Source organism: Lupinus angustifolius, chromosome LG11, assembly GCF_001865875.1.
Source record: "Lupinus angustifolius cultivar Tanjil chromosome LG11, LupAngTanjil_v1.0, whole genome shotgun sequence".
NCBI classification, from domain to species: Eukaryota; Viridiplantae; Streptophyta; class Magnoliopsida; order Fabales; family Fabaceae; genus Lupinus; species Lupinus angustifolius.
The window spans coordinates 12,759,043-12,766,689 of NC_032019.1; positions in this window are offsets into that span (position 1 = coordinate 12,759,043).

Sequence of the window (7,647 nt, forward strand, 5' to 3'; positions counted from 1 at the left end):
CTTCTTGTTTGAAGCATTATGTGTCAAAATTCACAAACCATGAAAAATCTCATTGAAATCTATTTTGGCATGCTTATACGTTTGAGTTCATGTTGATCATCATTATTATTTTTAGCCAAATTAATTTTCGGATAACTCTCACCTTTTGTTTGAGGACAAACAAAGTTTTAATTTGGGGGGAGTTTGATAAGTGCCAAACATACCTAAATTTCATACACTTTTATGGCACTTATCTTAAGCACAATTGGAAAAAACCAACTTAAAACAACACTTTTTGTATAAGATATCACAATCTTGTATATTTGTATGTGTATTTAACTTATGAGATTAATTCTGAAAACGCAGTTTATAAAGAATCAGTCCAGAACCCCAGATAATCGATTAAATGCCATCTTAATCGATTAACGGGATTAAAAATTATAACTGATTCAGTTTTCAGTTTTTCAGTTCCAACAACTTAACAAACAGTTAGGTTAATCGATTAACGTAATGCCCTAATCGATTAACAGCATTTAAAAACGTGTTCTAGTAGCAACCACTTTTCACAGCAGTTGGGTTAATCGATTAAAGGATTTGGTTAATCGATTAACAGCAATTAAAAGTGTATTTTTAAATACTAATCATCAAATACGTTATGCACTTAGTTAATACATGTTTAACACTTAATTTATGCCTAGAATGCACATATACATGTATTTATGCATGAACATATTATGAATGACATATCTCATGGATGAAATGATTTAAAAGATATATGCGTATGAGACATGTATTAGGTGCCCTAAGCCTTGACTCAACTTAAACTAGATTCTAGTCTAAGCCTAGTACCAATTAAAGACTTAAGCACGTTGATTTGTTGATGATCTTCAAGTTCTTTTAGGCACAAGTTGTCCTCATCAAAACCATGACATATTAGGAGAGCTTTCCAAAGTGTTCCTCTTGACATGCACACTTTCAAGCTTAACCTGGACCAAGCTGCTCAAGCAAGCAGCTGAGCTGACCTTCTTGGCTGCTCCGCCTAGGACCAGCCTAGTTTTTCATGGTCAGATCTCCAATTGACATGGTCAGACACAAGCTTGGCACATGCCCCAGCTGCTGAACAAGCAGCTTAGCGGTCCAACCAGGCAGCTTAGCGGAGAACCAAACTCCTGACCAGATCAACAAGCACTAGGCCACTTCCTAGTCAGCATGGTCAAAGTTGTTAAATAAGCAGCTTAGCGGTGAAGCAGGTGCGCTGAGCGGTGTGCACCAGGCTTGACTTAACCAAAAAGCAAAAACATGAAGTCATCCATGACCTCAGCTCAAGTAGCCAACCATAGGCTTTTCAGAAGTAGCTCACAATAGCTGGTTTCACAGCCCACAACTAGCTTTGATGAGTTAAGCACAAGGAGGTGACTATGCTACTTGATCAAGGGACCAAACCCATGCTGAAGGGTTTGGTCAGTTGCTTAGCAGTCTAGCCAAGCAGCCCAACAGTCTAGAAAGGATGTCTATAAATAGAGACCAATTCATTCCGGCAAAGGAGGCCAACAACACTTGAAATTAACAAGTCTCTCACTAGAAATCCTTTCTGAAGTTCTCTCTTCATTTCTTAGTGTTTTCATAGCTTTATTTTCAATTAAGTTTGTAATTTTAGTTTAGAATTCAAGAGGAGAAAAGGAGAAGGCAAATGAGATGCAAAAATTTACTAATCATCAAATACGTTATGCACTTAGTTAATACATGTTTAACACTTAGTTTATGCCTAGAATGCACGTATACATGTATTTATGTAATGCATGAAATTATTATGAATGACATATCTCATGGATGAAATGATTTAAAAGATATATGCGTATGAGACATGTATTAGGTGCCCTAAGCCTTGACTCAACTTAAACTAGATTCTAGTCTAAGCCTAGTACCAATTAAAGACTTAAGCACGTTGATTTGTTGATGATCTTCAAGTTCTTTTAGGCACAAGTTGTCCTCATCAAAACCATGACATATTAGGAGAGCTTTCCAAAGTGTTCCTCTTGACATGCACACTTTCAAGCTTAACCTGGACCAAGCTGCTCAAGCAAGCAGCTGAGCTGACCTTCTTGGCTGCTCCGCCTAGGACCAGCCTAGTTTTTCATGGTCAGATCTCCAATTGACATGGTCAGACACAAGCTTGGCACATGCCCCAGCTGCTGAACAAGCAGCTTAGCGGTCCAACCAGGCAGCTTAGCGGAGAACCAAACTCCTGACCAGATCAACAAGCACTAGGCCACTTCCTAGTCAGCATGGTCAAAGTTGTTAAATAAGCAGCTTAGCGGTGAAGCAGGTGCGCTGAGCGGTGTGCACCAGGCTTGACTTAACCAAAAATCAAAAACATGAAGTCATCCATGACCTCAGCTCAAGTAGCCAACCATAGGCTTTTCAGAAGTAGCTCACAATAGCTGGTTTCACAGCCCACAACTAGCTTTGATGAGTTAAGCACAAGGAGGTGACTATGCTACTTGATCAAGGGACCAAACCCATGCTGAAGGGTTTGGTCAGTTGCTTAGCAGTCTAGCCAAGCAGCCCAACAGTCTAGAAAGGATGTCTATAAATAGAGACCAATTCATTCCGGCAAAGGAGGCCAACAACACTTGAAATTAACAAGTCTCTCACTAGAAATCCTTTCTGAAGTTCTCTCTTCATTTCTTAGTGTTTTCATAGCTTTATTTTCAATTAAGTTTGTAATTTTAGTTTAGAATTCAAGAGGAGAAAAGGAGAAGGCAAATGAGATGCAAAAATTAATTTTGTACTCTCATTTGGAACTCAAAAGCATCTAATCCTTGGATGGATAGCTCATGCTCCTAACATTTTCTTTTGAATAAGGTTATGTAATTTCTAATTCTTCTTATATTCTAAAAGTTTGAATTTTAATCATTCAAGTTGGTACTTTTGTTAATTTTATTTGTTTGAGAAGTACTTAATGCTCTTTTTAGATTGATCACCTAGAAAATGATTTCAAGTCAATAAAATTACTTGTCTCAAACACTTACAAAATAGACTAAGAAGTAGTTGTACTACTTAGTTTATTTGCCAAGTTAAGCATACTTTTCTTAGGATCTTATATTCATTACTACATCAATATTAGATTCACCAATGACTAGGGTGTGACAACATAGTCTCTTTATGGACGTAATATTGTTTAGTAATAAATATAAGTGATTATCATTCTACCATTTTAGGACATACACTAAAAGGAGGATTTTAGAACTTGGTGTTTGGAGTTAATCAAAGTAAAACATAAGAACTTGTCTAAGTAGTTCAAACTCATAAGAAGTTGAGAAATATTTTCTTGTCAAGTTAAGCATATTTTTCTTAAGATTTTATATTCATTACTACTTCGATATTAGAGTAGCCAAGATTAGGGTGTGACAACCTAGTCTCTTGTGGATGTAATATTGTTTAGTAATAAATATAAGTGATTATCATTCTACCATTTTAGGACATACACTAAAAGGAGGATTTTAGAACTTGGTGTTTGGAGTTAATCAAAGTAAAACATAGGAACTTGTATAAGTAGTTCAAACTCATAAGAGGTTGAGAAATATTTTCCTTATTCAAATTGATCTTATCTCCTCAAGAATTTGTTAATACTTAGTTTATTTTTCTTTTTTAATTGTTTATGTGCAAAATCAAACAAAAACCCATCAAAATATGTTTAACCCATTATTTGTGTATTGACATATTCATATGATTCATTTTATTAGGCAATTTCTTGTGGTTCGCCCACAACTAGCTTTGATGAGTTAAGCACAAGGAGGTGACTATGCTACTTGATCAAGGGACCAAACCCATGCTGAAGGGTTTGGTCAGCTGCTTAGCGGTCCAACCAAGCAGCTCAACTTTTATTTATTGTTATTTACTTTCTACATTTTATTTATTCTTTAATACCAACCTTCCTTAAGGAAGAAGTTTGGGTTGTTAATAAAATGAATCCGAAAGGGAGTAAATAAATAAATGTCACTTAAATTTATTATTCTTTTGTTCTTTATTTATTTATTTGTATCTAACAACTAACTATTCATCATTTTTATATATTAGAATATCATTAAACCGGTGTAGAAATTTATTCTACAAAACAAAGATGATATTAAAAGGTACTTAATAATTATGTAATAGGTAATTGCTTCGATACCATTGTACCGGCGTTAGAATTTATTCTAACAAAGTCGAGATGGGTCAAAGAAGGAATAACTCATTCACATGATTATTAAGAAAGTAAGTTGTAACTGGAATGTTCTTCAAATCATTATACCGACGTTGGAATTTATTTCAACAAAGCTGAAATGGCGAAAAAAGAATAAAACCGAGTTCTCTTACTTAAATAAACAAACCAAGAAAATGAGAGGGAAAAACCCTTTCAAATTCCGCTTTCAACACTATGTTTGCCATCACTATTCGCCAACACCCTAATCACAACTGTAACTAAGATCTTTTAATGTTGTAATCACTACTGCATAACACCTTGGACCATTCTTGCATAAACCCTCTACTAAGTAAGGATTCTCTCCATTACTAGAGAGGCAAGTGTGACAAAATAACAAACAAAAAATAACATGTAATAATACTTTTATCATGAAATCACATTTTTCCCATTGAAATTATGAGGAGAAACAAACACTTGTCTCTCCACTATTGGAGAGGATCATTATCCAACATGATGGGGCAGTGCTCATGGTAGTTACAATAGAGGAAATCAAGTCTAGTTTCGGCATTTTGTAGATCTAATGTGCTGGAAAAAATTAGGCCCTTCGTATATAAAAAACTAATTACGCGAAATTTGTATGTTAAAGGTTGAATAAATTTGAGGAACCAAAACAAATTGCCAAAGAAAACTAAATATTAAAAATAATTGTTCATTGTATATCAAAAGAATTTGATACAAGAACGTAAAATACACTTAGTGCAATATTTTGTATCGAACTTCTAAATAATCATTAAAAGGTCTCATATTTTGCCTACCTTAAGTCGAAATCTTCTTTCAATTATATATCAACAATATGATAATATAAAACAATGCTCATTACAACTAACAAAATATTTAATAAACTTATACATAGACTAATAATAATTGATTAAGCAATAAATTCAGAAAATAAAAAAAAACAATAGAATACTTGTCCCGTTGAGAAAAAAAATATTTGAAAAAAATATTTTTGACCTTTTACTAATTATGGGTTCCGCGAACCACGCATGCCGCACACCACTAATAGGGGCAGCTCGAGTGGCAATAATAGTGTGTGTTAGTGGCAAATTGATCATGATGGTGGTCCATTTGTTCCGGCCATTTTGCGTATATTATTTCATATATTTGACTCACATTTCAACTAATGGAGTTGGTATCCTCTCCGGTGCTGGAGATGAAAGTAATGAAAAACCAAAGAAAATACCGATTGTAACGACACTAATATACTTATTTATAATTGAAGATGACACTTTTACTTTTAAAAGTAAGAATAAAACATAGAACTTCCTTCTCTAGCAGATTCTGGTTCCATACACACATAATAGTTAAGTTGTTTGAATATGTAAATAATAAGAAACATGTAAACATATACTAAAGGTCATAGTTTTAAACCCCCTTTATCTTTGTTCAAGAGTCTTTAGCGTTTACAGTTGTAACAATAATAGAAATTATTTTTGGAAACAGCTTCACAGTTGTAACAGAAGGCATGTCCACACCTGCAATCCATAATATAAGTAACTTTATATATGTTTTCTTATTACAAAGTTAAGTGCAACATTGAAATGAACCATTGATTACCCATTGCTCTCATAACATTTGGGTAATTAGACTTGAATCATATGTAGGAATGTCATCCTTTAGAAAATTCTATAAAATTTGATTACTGTGAATACTCAACAAGGTTATAAGTGTGATGAAATGATTGCTTATCAGAGAAAACAATTATTCTATTAAATGCAAGTAATCGAAGCTGTTCTTAAGTATGATACTTCCAAAGTCATAATTTGCATAAAAAATGCACGATGGATAGTCAAATCCAAGAGTTGTAAGAGTTCTTGACACCAATATGATCTATTGTAAAATAAGAGAAGAGGGTAGACTTTGATTCATCTGCCACTGTAGGTATCTTCTAGAAATTGTTGCAGACCTATTGTGTATACCTCTGAAATAGTCCATATTACTAACTAGAAGCTTATTTAAAAGGTAAAGCTCTCCCAATGCATATATTTCTATTAACTAGACGCATATGATGGGAATCAATAAGGTTTTAAATAGCGGATATGGTCAAGTTTTCATAAAAACTCAAAGCCTTGACGTTTTGGACAAAGGCAAATGATGACACAAGCAACTATAATTGCGGTCACGATACGGATTCGACGACTTTCAAAACTCGAACAAATTGACGTCTATAATGGTCATGGATCCAAATTTAAAACCTCAAAAACTCACAAACCCTTGATATTTTAGACAATTAAAGGTAAATGTGCTTGATGCAACTACAATTATGACCATGATACAGATTCAATGACTTCCAAAATCTTAACATATAGGTGTTTGTAACGACAGACATGAGTCCAATTTTATAACCACAAAAAAGTTTAAAACTACAAGTAATTCTTACCCATATAACTATAATTGCGGCCTCCAATGTAGTAAATCAGTTTTGAAAAATATTAAAAAAAAGCTAACCTACATTTCAAGTACATGCATGCATGAGATTTCTCAATAAAAATCCTACACTTTGGACATCTCATCCACTTGTTATTAATTGCAAGCTGCATAAACATGATATCTTCCTTTTCTTTCTCATCCTTATTTAGTTTCTGAAAATCATCACAGTCAATCCCATCATGCCACGAAACCTTACACTTGATCAGAAAAAAAAAAGTTAGGGTATAATTTATTTATATTAAATTGCAGTTCAAACTCGCCCTATGAATTGTTTTAGCATTTGAAATAAATAATTTAATATTACATCATTTATTGCTATATTAATTAATTATAGGAACGTATTAATGGATGCACATTACTTTAATGGAAACTTTAATATTTATTTTAGGATAGTCAACTCATAATGGATTGTATGGATGAATATAGGTTAGTCCATATAAAGTTTCGGCTAAACTGCACGAGAATAAAAAGTTACAGTATAATTTATATATATCAAAGTGCAGCTGAAACTCACCCTAAGTGGATTTTAAGTTATGGCGGTCACGCAGTCCCTATAACGTATAACGTTTCTAACACATTTGTCATGTCAAATCCAACCAAACTTAGAAATTTAATACCCCATGGTTGAGTTAGGACATGGTGTCAAGTTCTCTTATATGCTTTTTAACCTAAATCATTTATTAAATCAATCATTCCTACTTGACTTTCACTTTCTAATAAAACATAATTTGTGACTTCACTTTATATAAATCATTGAAAACTATCAAAAATAATATCATGTCTATTTATAGTCATGGTAATATAGACCCACGTTCACGATGAACTCTATATCTCATAATATAATCATCATCAATCATAATACATCATCATCAGTTGTACTTTCTGTACGAAGATCACTTGTATGTTCATTATTCATACTTTTATTGTGAACAAATAAGAGTAGAATTTAGTTGTATGGGGTTACTATGGTAAACAATTATGTTGCCTTTTAG